At 39.5% G+C, this 18,303-nt stretch overlaps 1 protein-coding gene and 1 non-coding gene across 3 annotated transcripts in view; both read right to left on the bottom strand.

The window, feature by feature from the left end:
* Nucleotides 1–18,303, bottom strand: part of Slc9a7 (solute carrier family 9 member A7) — a 174,943-nt gene that overhangs the window by 115,352 nt on the left and 41,288 nt on the right. The gene's annotated exons all lie outside the window — the stretch shown is intronic.
* On the bottom strand, nucleotides 279–385 carry LOC123456787. Its single transcript, XR_006634665.1, has one exon. It is a non-coding gene; the product is annotated as a U6 spliceosomal RNA (small nuclear RNA).

Here is an 18,303-nt window from a genome sequence, read left to right on the forward strand (position 1 = left end):
GTTCTTAGGCTTTGCTGGCAAGCTTTTTAACTGCCAAGCTATCTCTCCAGCCCTAGGATTTAAATTCTAACTGTGGTCTATGAATATACTATAATTTATTAAACCATTCCCCTACTACTAGACACCTGGGTCTTTTAAACACGATATTTTTACAAAATATCTGAATCACATCATGGGAAATATTAAAATAGTTAAATGCTAAATGATATGGATCAGTCTCAGGTACACTCTGGTTGTTTTGCAAAGATTTTTAAATTTTTTTTTTTTTATTTGAAGGCAAAAATATGGAACGCTTCACGAATTTGCGTGTCATCCTTGCGCAGGGGCCATGCTAATCTTCTCTGTATCGTTCCAATTTTAGTATATGTGCTGCCGAAGCGAGCACTGCAAAGATTTTTAAATGCACTATAGTAAGGCAAATAAAACAGAAACTACATGGAAGAAGGAAATAAATATATGGTCCTCCTAGACTTTCTGCTATTGTCATCAAGCATTACATGGTGTTCTGAGTTTCTTGACAACTGCAACAAAAAGGAACCACAGTGTGCCATTTAATTGTCATACAATATGAGGAAATAGAGCAATTAAAGAGAAATAAATGTTTGCTCAATTCTACATTCTAAAACAAAGCTTTCATATTAGCCTTTATCAAGCTCAGCAAGAAAGGGTAATGTCTTTAACAATCACTTGTATTAAAAAAAGAGCACAAAACTTCTCTAAAACAATTCTTGTTTCATTCTTAACAAGCATAGGACTTAACACTAAAAGGAATATTTTTTTTTTCGGCATAGGGCCAAGGTAATACCCCATAGACTGATCAATACGGGAGTTCAACACAGAAGGGGAGACAGAGCTTGGTAGCTTCATTGTAGTTTGATACTCCCAGAGATCATACTATCTGATGATTTTCCTCTCTACTGTAATTAATTAAACATGTCAACTCATTTTAGAGAAGTGAAGATACTGGTTGTTTCTGGGGTGCGGTTCATGACTTAAAAAACCAAAAATAGTATCTTCCTTTTCATTTTCACTTGCTTGGAGAGTTATTTTTCTTGTAATATGATAACAAATTATTTTAATTGTAAAAATTTACAAGATACTATATGATAATTTAATACATGTATATAGTGGATAATGCTCACATCAGAGACGTTAGTATGTCTAAATCCTCAAACATTTTTAAAATTTTTAACTAGATCACAGTTATAATATTCTGCACTCCAATATACTCCAAAGCTTTTTGGTTCTTCCTGTTACTATAAGTAATTTACCTCAAACAGAAACAGTACATTTTATTATGTTACAAAACCAAAGTTTCCAATCAACCAGGACAACCTGAGAAATATCAAACACTCGTACTACTGTTGAGATCAAGCTGTGCCCTGACCTATGTTACGTATGTTGTATAAAACAGTGTCTTGCTCTCTGAGACTCCATTTTTCTTTTTTTTTTTCTTTTTTTTTTCAAGGTAGGGTCTCACTCTGGCTCAGTCTAACCTGAAATTCACTCTGTAGTCTCAGGGTGGGCTCGAACTCTCAGCGATCCTCCTACCTCTGCCTCCCGAGTGCTGGGATTAAAGGCATGCACCACCACGCCCAGCTTGTGACTCCATTTTATAAGCAGCCTTTGACTCCATTTTGAGGACAGAGGATGACTCTAAACCTTGATGGACTTGTAAACAATACTATCTATCCAGTTCCACCCACAAGACAGAATGATAAATAACTTAAGTATTCCCAAATATAGAAAGGATGTCATCTAATAAATATATCAAAGTAAATTGGGACTATAAGAGCATATGGGCATATTAAAAACCATATGAAGGGTGCTTGGGAGATGGCTCACTGGCTAAGGGTGCTTGCTTACACAGCCTGCCAGCCCAGGTTCAATCCCCCAGCCACCCATGTAAAGCTTAGTTTGCAGTAGTAAGAGACCCTGCTGCACCTATACAAACATATACACACATACACATAAATACATATTTTTAAATCATATCAGGAAAACCAGGTAGGAGAACTTTCAGACTGAAGAAAGGGTATAATATCCTCACCTGAATCCCATAAAGAGAAGAAAACCCAATACCTGACATTGCGCTGCTCAAAGCCCAACAGACCTATCATCTGATCACCCATTGTGTGTGTCAAAGGATGCATAAGTAGAGAAATCCCAAGTGTCCCTAGAGCTTCAGTCCACCCCCTGCTCTTAACATAGCCTACTCAAATTTCTATCCTCCTATTCCCCATCTGTCCCTCTGGACCTGTCAGCCATCAGTCTGCCTATTCGTTCTTCCGGACCCGGTCCTGCCCTTTACCTCCCACAGTTGTCATGGTGGCACGCGACACTCCTACAGCTTGTGACCCTGAAGACTCCCAAGTCTGACCCTGCACTCTATGGTATGTTGGCGGCAGCAGCATCTCCAACAAACCTCCAGCCTGGACTCTCTTTTGCATCCCTATCAGTTTCCCCATTTCTTTGAACTTTACTATGGTCTCTTTAATCCTCTGTAGCTATTCTGTAACCTACATATGTACATACATATGTAGATATAAACCTGGACAGATATAGATTTACTGTGTAAGGAGAGTTAATATTAGTAATTAAGTAATGAGTATTTAATAATTAATAATTTAGTAGTTAATATTAGTAATTAGTAATTAAGACTGGACTAAGAGAAACTGTGTTTTCCTTGGCCTGGCTAGCAGGAAAAGTGGGTTATTAGCAAATTGCTGCCAATAAAATAACTGTACCTTGAAATTTTACTGTTATTGATTAAATTCTGGCAAGATACACAGGTGTTTATCTTTCTGACATAACACACTCACCACAACTACAGATTCTATTTACACTATCATTCATCTCTTCATTCTCACCACAGCTTCATGAGGTAGGATTTCCAACAGCACTTTCCAGTTAAGAAAACTGGATCTTCAGGAGCTTAATATGTTGCCTGAAAATTACATGACTGGTAAAATATAGAAATAGGGTCTATGTTCACATATTCATAATTTCAAAATCAGACTTATTTCTACTATTTTCAGAGGTCTCTCAGATGACAAGTAAATTATGGCTAAAATTTGGCTTATCTTTGTCAACTATGCATGTGCCACCTCTGTTGAAGCCCCAAACTTCTCTCAAAACAGGCTATTTGGTGTAATAGTCATAATGAATTCTCCTCCAAACAAATCTTACTTCCTTCTCAACTCTACAGGTACCCCACCTTCAACCCATTTCATCATTACCAACACAATTAGCAGACAACATACTGATTCAACAAATGTTTTAAAGCCCCAACTACATCCCTGTTATGTGTACATATGAGTGAACAAAATAAATAGAAATTCTTATTATCCTGGAACTTATTTATATTCCTAGTAGGTGGTCAAATGCGAAAACAAAAAAGCAATAGATCAGACTGTGTGTTAAAAATAGTAAGAGAGGGCAGGAGTGATGGCTTAGTAGTTAAGGTGCATGCCTAAGGACCCAGTTTCAATTCTTCAGTGCCCATGTAAGCCAGATGCACAAGGTGGCACATGCATCTGGAGTTCATTTGCAGCAGCTTGAGGCCCTAGCACACCCATATTCATTCATATTCTCTCTCTCTCTCTCTCTCTCTCTCTCTCTCTTCCTCCCTCCCTCTCTCAAATAAAATATTTTTTAAATAAGTGATACAACAAAAATAAAACAAGGAAAAGATTAAGGAGATGATGTAAAGGGTTGTGATTTTAGAAAGAACCAATAAAGCGCTAGGAAGAAAAAAAAACATACTTTTAGAGTGCTTACTTCCTTTCCAATTTCAATAGCAGAGTAGACAGTTAGAAGAGAGAAAAGGCAAGCAAAGATAAATTTGTTGAAATAGACTCATTCATCAAGCAAATCAACACTTTTGAGCATAATATAATATGCCTTTGTATCTTCACATGTATTATTTTCCTAGGTTTAACTTCACCTGTCTACAGATTACTCTTATTCATGTAGACATCTCATTTCTTTCAACAAGTACCCAATTTTTAAGGTCTAAGTATTTTTTGAATACTCATTAGTACAGCTCTTGAGCTATTCCATCCCTAAGTAGACTGTAAACTCTTTTGAGGATCAGACTCATAGATAAGAAGCTTTTTCCATTTCAGTAAGTTTGCACTTTTTTAGTTGTCATATAAAATAGGTTTCACTACGATATTTTCATACATGTGTATCATTCCTTATATTTTGCTCATCTTATCAATTTATAACCAAACAAAAGACAACTAATATTTCAGGAAAATGCTATTCACATGATTTTTAAACTGTTATTGAAGCTAGTTAACTCATCATTTAGTTTTCCTTATTTTTTTTTTTTCATTTCTATGTCTACAATTCCTTGCTTCCTCAGAAACTACCATGTCCTAAGGTTAACTTGGCTTCCAGATAACACCAGAGCTCTAATGAGTTATCCCAAGAAACTTCCACCAGAATAATCAAATTGCATTTTCCCAAAGAAATAATGAAATAACTGGGAAGAGGTTATCCCACAATTGAAAAATTATTTAGCATTGCAGCAAGGAGTTATGTCATTAAAAAAAAAAAAAACAAATGAAAGGGCTGAAGAGATGGCTCCACCATTAAAGGTGCTTTCTTACAAAGCCTGAAAGCCTGGGTTCAATTCCTCAGTATCCACCTAAGCCAGACACACAAAGTAGCATATGAGTCCAGAACTCACTTGCAGTGGCAGGAAGCCCTGGCATGCCCATTCTCAATATCTCTCTTTCTCATAAATAAATAAATAAATAACTATTTTTAAAGCTAGGTATGGTGGCACATGTTTATAATCCTAGCAGCACTTGGGAAGCAGAGGTACAAGGATTACTGTGAGTTCAAGGCTGGCCTGAGCTAGAGTGAGACCCTACTTTGAGAAAAAGCAAATATAAAGAACAAATAGACTATTATTATATACATAGATTATACAAGGAGGGCTGGAGAGATGGCTCAGTAGTTAAAGGCACTTGCATGCAAAGCCTGATGGCCAGACTTCAGTTCCTTAGTACCCATATATAAAGTCAGAGGTACAAAATGATACATGCAACTGGAGTTCATTTGTAGAGGCAAGAGTCCCTGGGGTACCCATTCTCTCTCCTTTTCTCTCTCTTGAACAAATAATATTTTTAAAATTATACAAACCCCATATAATACCACAAAAATCACACTAGTTTTGCTTTTTGCTAATTTCTCTGTGTTTGTACAATAAATTGTCTTAAAGTTATTAGGGAAAAAATTATATAGGAAGTCTCTTATCTTTTCCTCCCCTCTTCCTTTCCTTTCTTTCTCTCCCTTTATTTTTCTCTCTCCCCATCTCTCCCTCTGGCTCTTTCCCTTTCTTAAATACCCCCTCTTTCACAATGGCTTCAGACCTCACCAGTTTCTCCTATTATAAAATAAAAGTTTGAGGCCTCATCCAACTGATTAAAACAAGTTAAACTTAAAACAAATCCAGGTAAAATGCTAATGAGGGCTAGGAAGACATCTCTGTAAAGTGCTTGCCTTGCAAACATGAGCATCTAAGCTCAATTCCTAGACTCCATGTTAAAACGCCAAGCATGGTGTCACGTGTTTATAGTGTCAGTACTGGGGAGACAGAGACAGGTGAATCTCTGTTCAGTCAGTCTAGTCTAGTCATTGAGCTTCAGGCCAATGAGAGATCTTGTCTCAAAGGAAGTGAATGACATTCCTAAGGATAACACCCAAGGTTGTCCTGTGGCCTCCACACTCGTGCACACATGTCCATATGCACTTGTACACATACTTGTGCACATATGGACAAGCACAAATACATGCATTTTAAAAAAATGAGACAACAGAACAGAAGAAAATTCATGAAGATAATTTAAAAATCTGTATGAAGAAGCCACAGAAAATAAAACTTTTTGATTCTTGTGGGCAAGAACAAAACACAAAATACTGGAATCAATATGGATTTCCTATTCTAGTCTAAGGTTTATTACATCAAAAATTATTTCATTGGTCCTTGGTTCTAAGAAGCTGCCTCAGGGTTTTTTGTTTGATAGAAAATAGGTGGAGAGGTGCCATTAAGGTCAAGAGCAGCCTTACAAGCATTTCTCTCCAAAACAAGAGAGAATTCACATGTAAGAAACCCTAAAAGAAAATTCAATGTATGATGCTAGCTTGGTTCTGAAGGGCAATTATAGGAATGGAAGACTGGAGGACAAAATGGCATGGTCTAATCTTTTTCATGAAACTTTGGCTTAAATTATTTTTGAAGAACTAGTAAGTAATGTATTCTTTAAGAACATTCTTCCCAGGGGCTACTTGGAAAGATGAAAGGATTCCATGGAAGGGAGCAGGGAAGAAGGAACAAAAGAAAGTAATAGAAGGGGATTATGATCAAAATGCATTAGGTACATGCATGAAAATAGGCAAAAATGAATATTGTTCTCTCAAATACCGAACTTCGCAGCCAGCTTCTGACAAGAGCAGAATGAATGATAAACATAACATGGTAATACTTATTTGCAGCAAAAAAAGGAGAATAGAGAGCTCTTTATGTTCAATCAATCATTGTTTCCCTACAACCCTTTTATTTCTTAAATTAATCTAAGGTTATTTGTTAAAAACTAAAATTCTGTAAGGTAAGGAAAGACTTTCATCAACTCCATTTATGAAATTCAATTTCTATATTACACAAAAGAATTGGAATATTAAAGTAATCAAATGTGAGATGGATGTTCAAAATAACATGAAATTTGAGAATTGCAAAGCATTATATGACAAATTAGTCCTCCTTTGTCAGTACAGGTCTGCAATTTACTACCTACCTTATGTAAGTTCTATTATGGGCTCAAAGCAGAGGTGCAGGAATTACCTCCAGATTCTTTCTTAGCAGGTAACAAACATGCTGTCATTTTAGGCCACTATTCAAAACCAATAGTCACTCACAGTTTCTGCCACACAATGGAGTATGTCATGCTGTATTTTGTGCAAAGTATGACAGTGAAAAAGAAAGAAAAAAAAAAGCTTGTTCCATCTATTCCATAGCCTCTGCCCAGCCAGCAATGGGAGGAGCTGAGTTGTGTTAAAACATTAGGCTGCTTACCATGCCGACCTAGAAACCAAACCTCTTCTTTGTAGCATGAAATGAAAGCCATGATGAAAAACAACAGCTAATCCACCCACCTAGCATTAAAGATGGACAAAATATAATCGCCACTGCACATAACCAGGAGGCTTAATAAGTAAGGGCCAATATAAATGTGCATATATTACCATCTTCTTCTTAGAACAGAAGAGGAACTATTTATACTTCCTTTTGCTATGACTAACATGTATAAGTGGGGTAGTCCATGTACTGACAATGAGGTTTCTCAAAAAATACAAGAAGGCAAAACACTGCTGTTAGGCAGTATCATATCCCTGAGCAAGCCTCAATGTATATCCATGGCTTGAACCTGGTTTCCTCCCTAAGCAAACTCACTCCCCTATGGAGAAGCAGGGGGGAAAGGGGCCTATAGAAACCCTGCAAAGGATGCCAAGAGGAAGGGGAAATGTGCCTTTGGACTTCCAAAATTAAGGCTAAAGCACTTTCTCAGTAGCAAAGAGGATTAACAGTCATAATGGGAGGCAATGAAAGCATAGCATCAGCCTTCCCTGGTTATAACAGGGTACATTCCACAGGGTAGAGCTATCCTCCCTCTCAATCCCTGTGAGCTGCACAGCAGAGTAACACAGTACAGCTGCAACCTGAATGAGCACTCTGGCTCAGTCATCAACAGTGGAAATAAAAGCTATTTGTACCCTCATTTCATATGAGAAAAAAAATGAGGGAAAGAAGCTACCAGAATGAGAAGATTTGGAGAAGGGAGTATGGAGCTAGATTGCTTGAAAGCTTGGCTTCACCATTTAGTAAGTCAGATGAGCTAGGAAAGACCCTTTATTCCTCTTTGCCTCAATTTTTCTCATCAGGAATCTAAATGGCATTGAGTTATCATGAGTAATTAAATGATATTTATAAAATGCCTGGAAGAGTGCTTAGCATCTACAGGCAGTCTTGTGGACTTACAATGGCTTCGCTTACTATTTCTTCACTTTAAGATGATACAGAAGTGAGATGCAACCCATGAAATCCATACTTGAATTGTAATTTGAACTTGTATCTTTACTAGGTTAGCAGAAATATCCTCTCTCGTAGTCCTGTCAGCCCTGAACCCAAGAGGGGCAATAACTGGCACTCTACAGTATGCTGTGTAGCTACACTGGGATGTGCTTCATGTTAGTAAGAGTCAATGCATTTTTGCACTCACAATGTTTTTTAAAATATTTTATTTTTATTTATTTATTTGAGAGAGAGAGAGATACAGAAATAGGCAGGTAGAGAGAGAGAGAGAATGGGCACCCCAGGGCTCCAGACCTGTAAACAAACTCCAGATGCATGTGACCCTTTGTGCATTTGCCTTATGTGGGTTCTGGGGAATTGAACCTAGGTCCTTTGGCTTTGTAGTCAAGCGCCTTAACCACTAAGCAATCTCTCCAGCCCCACTCACAATATTTTTTTTTTCAGTTTGCTAGGTTTGCTGACATCTGTATCAGGCACTCTTCCTTTAATTTTTTTAAAATGAAATTGAAAACAATGCTAACAGAACCAGAAGCATCCCTGGCCCTATCTAGACCTCTTGCCAGAGGTAGAATTGTGGTTCTATCCTCCCTTCTTTCTCCAAAGCAGCCACACAACTTCTAGTAAGAATCTTGGTGCTTGCCCCAGGGACAGATGTTCTTCACCCTCCAATTTTCTCATCACCCTGACCCTAATTCAGAACCCTTGCTAATCCCGGACATAGCACCAGGGTTATTTTTATTTTTTGCCAAGGTACAGATGTGGAGATGGTATCAAGTTGGCAACCAGGCTCCTGGAACACAAACAGACTGCCATTCACTAGAACATTGACTTAGCTTTGCAGAAGGATACAAAACAGAAAACCATCAGGGATGGCAGCTACACCCAGCAGCTACCCAAGTACACAGCTGCTTCTGCTCCCGCCCCCACAGGGTCACATATGACTGCAAGATGTTTGTGAGTCTTGATGACAAAAAAAAATGTCCCAGCCTCTTTTCCTCATCTCTCTGATACCACTCTCAGACCTGCTAAGTCGCAGCTCTGACCCATAGGTAGCGCTACACAACAATTCACATAGACACATCTACAAATACCGTATTCTTGGGAGGCCAAAGGCACCCTCAGACATTTCTAAATCAACTCAAGCCTCCTCTCACAAATGCCAACCCCCCCTTTTTTTTACATTTTATTTATATTAATTTGAGAGAAAGAGAAAGTGACTGAGAATGGGCACACTAGGGCCTCTAGCCACTGCAAATGAATTCCAGACACAGGCATCACCATGTGCATTTGGCTGACGTGGGTACTGGGAAATAGAACCTGGGTCCTTAGGTTTTGCAGGCAAGCGCCTTAACTTCTAAGCCATCTCTCCAACCTTTTTTTAAAAAATATAAAGGATTGGTACCCCAAAATTTAAAATATACAACTTAATAAGAAGGCAAAAAATAAGTTAAAGTGGGCCAAAAGTATACGCAGAAGATGATACATGATAGCAAGCATAAGAAAGGTGGTCAACACACCTTTAGATAGTTGAGTTGGTAGAGTGGAGGACTGTGGGGTGAACAGAAAGGAGTTTTGGGCTGGAGAGATGGCTTAGCGGTTAAGCGCTTGCCTGTGAAGCCTAAGGACCCCGGTTCGAGGCTCGGTTCCCCAGGTCCCACGTTAGCCAGATGCACAAGGGGGCGCATGCGTCTGGAGTTCGTTTGCAGAGGCTGGAAGCCCTGGTGCACCCATTCTCTCTCTCTCCCTCTATCTGTCTTTCTCTCTGTGTCTGTCGCTCTCAAATAAATAAACAAATAAAAATTAAAAAAGAAGAAAGGAGTTTTAATGTCATTAATTATTGAAGAGTTACAAATTAAAACATTAATAAGATACCACTTCACAGAAGAATGGCTGAAATTAAAACTTCCTAAAAACAAACACTGATAAGAATATAGAACAATTGGAAATCTTAAGCACTGCTGCTGCTTGGATTGCAAAATATTCAGATATTTTTCAAAAAAGTTGTCAGGTTTTTACAAAGTAAGGAAACACTTACCATGAAAGCAGAAATGAAAACATGCCCACACAAAGATGCACAGACAAGTGTTCACAGAAGCTTTATTTAGAATACCCTAAAATTAAATACAGCCCAAATGTTCAACAAATAGTGAATGTGTAAACTGTGAAACACCCATCCAATGGACTACAACTCAGCATCAAAAAGGAACAGATTACTAGTAAGCGTTATGTTAATCAAAAAGAAAGAAAGAAAGAAAGAAAGAAAGAAAGAAAGAAAGAAAGAAAGAAAGAGAGAGAGAGAGAGAAAGAAAGAAAGAGAGAAAAAGAGAGAGAGAGAGAGAAAGAGAGAGAGAAAGAAAGAAACAAACAAACAAACAAAGAAACAAAGAAAGAAAGGCCAGCATGGTAGCGCACACCTTTAACCCCTGAGAGGCAGAGGTGGCAGGATATTATAGGCCACTCTGAGACTACATAGGAAATTCCAGGTCAGCCTGAGTAAGACCCTACCTCGAAAAACCAAAAAAAGAAAAATAAAAGCCAAGACACACATGGTTATCTAATATGCTATTTGTTCCCCAAAAAGGCAAAATTAGAGGGCTTAGTGGTTAAGGTGTTTGCCTACAAAGCCCAAAGGACCTCAGTTTGATTCCCCAAGACCCATGTAAACCAAATACACAAGGGGACAATGGGTCTGGAGTTTGTTTGCAGTGACTGTAGGCCCTGGCATGCCCATTCTGTGTGTGTCGGGGGGTATGGTATGTGTGTCTGCCTGTTTCCCTCTCTCACTCTCTCAAATAAATAAATAAATAAGCTTTTAAATTTTTTTTATTTTTTATTTATTTGAGAGCAACAGATAGACAGAAAGAGGTAGAGAGAGAGAGAAAGAGACAGAGAGAATGGCTGCGCCAGGACCTCTAGCCGCTGGAAACGAACTCAGATGCATGCACCCACCACCTTGTGCATCTGGCTTACGTCGGTCCTGGGGAATGGAGCCTAGAACCAGGGCCCTTACATTTCACAGGCAAGCGCTTAACCACTAAGCCATCTCCCCAGCCCCTAAATAAAATTTCTCAAAAGGCAAAACTAACGAAACAAAAAATAGATCAATACTAGCCAAGAACTGAGATTGAGACAAAGAACATGTTCTGCAAATGTGTATTAAGACTTGTGGTGGTGACATCAGTGTACAGAGCCAAAACTCACTGAGTTGGACTTCCAGGTAAGATGGCTAGATAAAAGCCCTGTTTGAGAAAGTAGAGGATCAAAGATACAGAACAGAGGTTCTAGAGTGGCTCTTCTACACAGCCAAACTACCAGTGCCAATTCAAGGATGCAGAGATCAGTAATGACTTACCAGGATGATAGTAAACCCCCTCTAAGAACTGCATCTCCCTGCTAAAGATGCTGTGGACTGTAGCTCCTGAAGCCATCCAGAGCCATCCAGCCTGGGTGCAACCTTCCCAGTATGGGACAAAGATACCCATGAGAGCTAATTGGAACAATTTATACATTCTACTCCTCAGCCGGATCTTACTAGAAACTCTTCTGAATGTGACCCCAAGATTTCCCTCTGACACCAAGGAGCCAACTTGGTGCCCAGAGGAGCCATAGAAACACAGGTAAAGGCATTCTGAAGGACCTACTCCAGAGGCTTCTGAAATGACTTCAGTGACTTTTCAACTCCCAGTTCTGAATACCTCTCCACTGATAAGCCACCACCATCACCTAAGAGTCTTACCTGTTTCCTGCCACCCCAACATAGGGTCAGCTTCATGGGGAAGCAGCTCAAGGGGTTCAGAGAAGAGGATATTGTCCAGCAAAACTCTGGCATGGGATAAGTACTCTCTTGTAGCCTAAATGAATCTGGGACCAGAAACCTTGAGCTATCACCCACCCAGCCCCACCTGCCACTGCAGGGGAGTTCAGCATCTCCAGCCAGCACACTAAACTACTCAGCTGAGCCAGATTTCTGTACTCCTCCAGCCCACAAAATGTCCTGACTATGGGACACCCACAGGGGGTCAGGACAGCTCAGGCCAGAGAAGTGACAAGAAGTTTACTACAGAACTCTTCAACTGAAAGACCCACACACAAAATTGATCTGGCTGACCTGTGCTGCTACCATTACAAACTATAATCTGAGGGGTGGGAAGAAAGGACTTCCTCCATATATATGTATGACCACAACCTCACCCATAGCCCTTGAAATCGGACTGTTACTGTGGGGAATGCCTCCTCCATGCTGGCTCGCGGTCATAGTGCTGTAAAGGGCTATACAGCCGGCTGGAGAAGAATAATCATCAATAATCTCACCCAGCTGTGCAATCTGCAAACTACACAACTAGCTAGCCACGCAAGATGTACCAACCAATACAATAGTGACATGATGGCTGCGGGGGTAATCAACAATTATCCAGTAAGATCTGAAACCCACTCCACAGGAAGAAATTCATGCCAGGCACTGAAAATCTAGTCACAAGTCAATGGCTAAGAAGGTCATAAGCCCTAAGAGGAAGCTACTGCTGTTGTTTGGCTACATAGATATACAGTACTTATCAAATGGCCCTCTAAACATTTATGTTTATAGACATAGATCAATACTGCTCTCACTTTCATTCAGAAAAGCTTGTTTTTTGGTGGGGGGGTCAAGGTAGGGTCTCACTTTAGCCCAGGCTGGCCTTGAACTCTCGGCAATTCTCCTACCTCTGCCTCCCAAGTGCTGGGTTTAAAGATGTGTTCCACCATGCCTGGCCCACAGAAGCTTCTTTTTATAGAAGGTAATAGCTACTGCAGAGACCTGAGCCTCATCAAAATGCTAAGAAGTGATAACAAGTTTATTACACCCACAAAGGCTCAGGGAAGAGGTGTTGGAAAGAATGTAAAACCAGAGGATGGGGAGGGGTGTTCTGGAGCACTGTCTTCTGGACATGATGTGGCCACTGCATTCATGACCTGAAAGCAGCTATTATTACGTGTCCAATATTGGGTCCATCAACATGTTATCATGCATAATGGAGGAAGGTAAGAAAAACAGAATATTAAACCAAAAAAAAAAAAAAAAAACTAGTTTAAAAAGTAGGAGGGCCAGGCATGGTTGCACTACACCTTTAATCCAGAACTTGGGAGGCTGAGGAAGGAGGATTGCTGTGAGTTCGAGGCCAGCCTAGTGCTGCTACAGAGTGAGCTCCAGGTCAGTCTCGGCTCTAGTATGACCATAACTCAAAAAATGAGGGATTATGTGGAGGTATATAGAAGAATGAAAACCAAAGAAAATAATAGGCCAGGATTATGATCAAAAACCTTTATCTAGTACAAAATAAACACTCAGTAATCAGTAGCTTTCCTATACACTAACAACAAACATGTGGAGGGTGAAATCAGGGAATCTCTCCAATTCACAATTGCCTTTAAAAAGTACCTTGGAATAAACGTAACCAAGGAAGTGAAGGATCTCTACAATGAGAACTTTAAAACACTCAAGTAAGAAATTGCAGAAGACACTAGGAAGTGGAAAGATACCCCAAGATCTTGGAGTAGAAGAATCAATATTGTGAAAATATCAATCTTATCAAAAGCCATCTACACATTTAATGCAATACCCATTAAAATTTCAATGGCATTCTCAACAGAAATAGAAAAAGCAATCCTAAAATTCATTTGGAAGCACAAAATCCTCAAGTAGACAAAATCAATTTTGAGCAACAAAAATAAGGCTGGTGGTATTACCATATGTGGTTTTAAACTATATTACAAAGCCATGGTAACAAAAATAGCATGGTACTGGCACAAAGACAGACATGTAGATCAATGGAACAGAGGACCCAGATGTTAATCCAAGCAGCTACAGCCATCTGATTTTTGACAAACATGCCAAAAATATTCACTGGAGAAAAGACAGCCTCTTCAACAAGTAGTGTTGGGAAAACTGGATAACTATATGTAGAAAGATGATAATAGATCCTTGTCTTTCTCCATGCACAAGAATCAAGTCCAAATGGATCATGGACCTTAATATCAGATGTGAAACTCTCAAACTGCTAGGAAAAGAAAGGTAGAGGAAACCCTTCAACATATTGGCATAGGTAATGACCTTCTGAATATAACTCCAGTTGCTCAGGAAATAAAACCACTAATAAACTACTAGGATCTCATGAAATTACAAAGCTTTTATACAGCAAAGGACACTGTGAATAGAGAAAGGAGGCAACCTACAGAATGGGAGAAAATCTTTGCCAGCTATACATCTGACAGAGGATTAATATCCAAAATATACAAAGAATTCAAAAACCAAAATAATAAGAAATCAAACAACTCAATTAAAAAATGGACTAGCCTGGCGTGGTGGTACACGCCTTTAATCCCAACACTCAGGAGGCAGAAATAGGAGGATCACCATGAGTTCAAGAACACCCAGAGACTACATAGTGAATTCTAGGTCTGTCTGGGTTAGAGCGAGATCCTACTTCAAAAAAAAGGGGGGGGAGGGCTATGGAACTAATTAAAGAGTTCACATCAGAAGAAACACAGATGGCATATAACCATCTTAAAAAGTGTTCTACATCATTAGCCATCAGGAAAATTCAAATTAAAACTACTTTGGGATTCTATCTCACTCCTGTCAGAATGGCTACCATCAAGAAAACAAATGACAATAAGTGTTGGCAAGGATGTGGAAAAAGAGGAACCCTTCTACACTGTTGGTGGGAATGCAATCTGGTCCAGCCATTGTGGAAATCACTGTGAAGGTTCTTGAGACAGCTAAGAATAGATCTACCATATGATCCAGCTACAGTACTCCTAGGCATACATCCTAATGACTCTTCTCACTGCCTTAGAGATAGTTGCACAACCATGTTTATTGCTGCTCTATTCACCATATTCACAATAGCTAGGAAATGGAAGCAGTCTAGATGTCTCTCAACTCATGAGTGGATAATGAAGATGTGGCACATTTACACAATGGAGTTCTATTCAGCAGTAAAAAAGGAAATTACGTAATTTGCTGGGAAATTGATGGATCTGGAAAAGATAATACTAAGTGAGGTAACCCAGACCCAGAAAGCCAAATATCGCATGTTCTGTCTTATATGTGGATAATAGCTACAATTGCTTAGACTTGTGTATGAGCTGGAACCAAAAAATCAGTAGCAGAGGCCAGTAATCTGGAAAAAGACTATAAGGGAGGGAGAATGAAGGAATTTAGAACATGGTATTATATATATGTAGGTAGAAGAACAGATTACAGGGAGTGGGATAGACTAAGTGAGGCCAGGGGAAGAGATTGAGTAAGAGAAGGGTAGGGGGAAGGTCAATCAAAATTCAAGATACTGTGAATAAAACATATGAAAGCCTACTTCTTTGGATAATGGCACATCCAGAAGCTATAGATACTAGAAAATTATCAGTGCCAGTGATGGGATACCTTCCTGTGAGTTGTTGGCCAGGGATGTCCCTGCTGCCCTTGGTTTCCCAGGAGTAACAGATGGTAAGACCCTATTGCTGAAGACTTCACATTCCTGGGCAGCAAGATCACTGAGAAATCAAGTTGGTCCTGAGCTGAATACCTTCTCCCTGTAAACCAGCCAACTGAAAGCTTGAAAAAGTTGCATTGCATACAGCCCTATGGAAGACAGAAGTCATCAGCAGTGAAAACAGTGGACACTGAAAGCCTCATGTTTAGGCAAACAGGCCAAATGACTTAACAGGTGCAATAGTGGTACATCTGCTCAGGGGGAAACCAACTGCTCTCTAATTGGACAGGAGGCCTGCTCTGAGGGAATATATGCCTGGTATTGAAAACCTAATCAAAAGCCTATGGCAGGGAAGGTCATGTGTATTAGGGGTACAAAGCCTACTCTTGTCTGGCTAAATGTATGTATTATAATCACCAAACTGCCCTGAAAGCACTACACTTAATGTTCATATTCATATACTAATGCTACTTTCACTTGTGATTAGAGAAGCTTCTCTTTTCAGATGGCAGTAACCACTGGAATGACCCAAAAGGCAACATAGTGCTGAGAAGAAGTGACAGAGGAGTGCTCAGCACTGAAACATCTTTATCACATCCTCCAAGGCTCAGGGTCCATTGCAGAAGAGGTGGCAGAAAGAATGTAAGAACCAAAAGAAGGGCACCACTCCTTACAATGCAACTGCCCAGACAGAAATTGGCCTTGATACCCATGACTTCGCAGTGCCTAGCAATACCATCACAAGATCTTCATAATAGGGGGGAAAAAATGATGACAGCAAAATAAAAGAGAGACTAACAGAGAAAGGGAGGAGATATGATGGAGAGTGGAGTTATGAAGCACAAAATGAGGGAGGGGAGGGAAATAACATGGTTTATTGTCTGTAAGTATAGAAGATGTCAATTATCTAACTATCTAGGTTGGGCATGGTGCCACATGCCTTTAATATCAGCACTCAGGAAGCAGAGATAGGAGGACTACTGTGAGTCTGAGGCCAGCCTGACATTCCTTAGTGAATTTCAGGTCAGCCAGCCTCGGCTAGAGCAAGACCCTACTATAAAAAAACCATAAAAAGAAAAATATTAACTCATTTATGAAAACTGTCTATAACAGACTATAAAAAAGAAAAATAGGAACTGGAGAGATGGCTTAGTGGCTAAGAAGTTTGCCTGTGAAGCCTAAGGACCCAGGTTAAATTCCCTAGTACCCACATAAGCCAGATGCACAAGGTGGCACATGCATCTGGAGTTCATTTGTAATGGCTAGAGGCCCTGGCATGCCCATTCCTTATCTCTCTCTCTCTCTCTCAAATAAATAGATAAAATATATTTTAAAAAAAATAGGAGCAAAAAAAAATAGGAGCTAGAGAGATGGTTCAGTGATTAAGGTACTTGCCTACAAAGCCAAATGACACAGGTTAGATTCTCCAGTACTCACATAAAGTCAGATGTACAAAATGGCACAAGTGTTTTGAATTTGTTTCCAGTGGCTGAATCCCCTGTCATGCCAATTCTCATTCTCTCTCTCTCTCATAAATAAATAAATAAAAATATTTTTAAAATAATCAATTAGCACAGGGTGTGGTAGCACACGCCTTTAATTCCAACACTTGGGAGGCAGAAGTAGGAAGATTGCCATGAGTTCAAGACCACCTTGATATGATATAGTGAATTCCAGGTCAATCTGGGCTAGAGTGAGGCCCTGCCTCATAAAAACAACAAAAATTTATTAAATATACACCAAAATAAAAAGTAAAGCATAAGAGTAATATAAGATATATACAAATATTAAGAAAACTCAAAGGGATAGAGAGCTGGCTTAGCAGTTAAGACACTTGCCTGTGAAGCCTAAGGACCCAGGTATGATTTCCCAGTACCCATGTAAGCCAGATGCATAAAGTAACACAGTGTGTCTGGAGTTCAGTTGCAGTGGCTAGAAGCCCTGATGCACCCATTCTCTCTCTCTCTCTCTCTCTCTCTCTCTCATTCAAATAAATTAAAAAAAATAGAAAACAAAACTCAAGAACACTGCATAATAGAAAAGTCAATCCAACAGAGAGTTATTGGAGATCTATGACGAGGAAGAATTAACATCATAAAAATATTTCTCAGGCTAGAGAGATGGGTCAATGGTTAAGGAACTTTCCTGAAAAGCCTAACAAATGAGTTTTATTCCCTAATACCCATGTAAGCCAGATACACAGAGCAGCACATGTGCCTAGAGCTTGTTTGCAGTAGCTAGAGGCCCTGGAATGCCCATACTCACTCTTTCTCTTCTCTCTCTCTCTCTCTCTCTCTCTCTCTCTCTCTCTCTCTCTCTCTGTGTGTGTGTGTGTGTGTGTGTGTGTGTGTGTGTGTGTTCATATCTCTCTGCTTGCAAATAAATAAACAAATAAAATATTTTTAAAAGACTTTAAAAATGGGCTGGAGAGATGGCTTAGTGGTTAAACGCTTGCCTGTGAAGCCTAAGGACCCCGGTTCGAGGCTCAGTTCCCCAGGTCCCACGTTAGCCAGATGCACAAGGGGGCGCACGCGTCTGGAGTTCGTTTGCAGAGGCTGGAAGCCTTGGTGCGCCTATTCTCTCTCTCTCCCTCTACCTGTCTTTCTCTCTGTGTTTGTCGCTCTCAAATAAATAAATAAATTTTTTTTTAAAAAAAAGACTTTAAAAATAGTTTTCTCCATGTTGACCCATACATACCTTCATTACTATCCAAATATAAATGCCAAAGGTATT

Source organism: Jaculus jaculus, chromosome X (assembly GCF_020740685.1).
Source record: "Jaculus jaculus isolate mJacJac1 chromosome X, mJacJac1.mat.Y.cur, whole genome shotgun sequence".
Lineage (NCBI taxonomy): Eukaryota > Metazoa > Chordata > Mammalia > Rodentia > Dipodidae > Jaculus > Jaculus jaculus.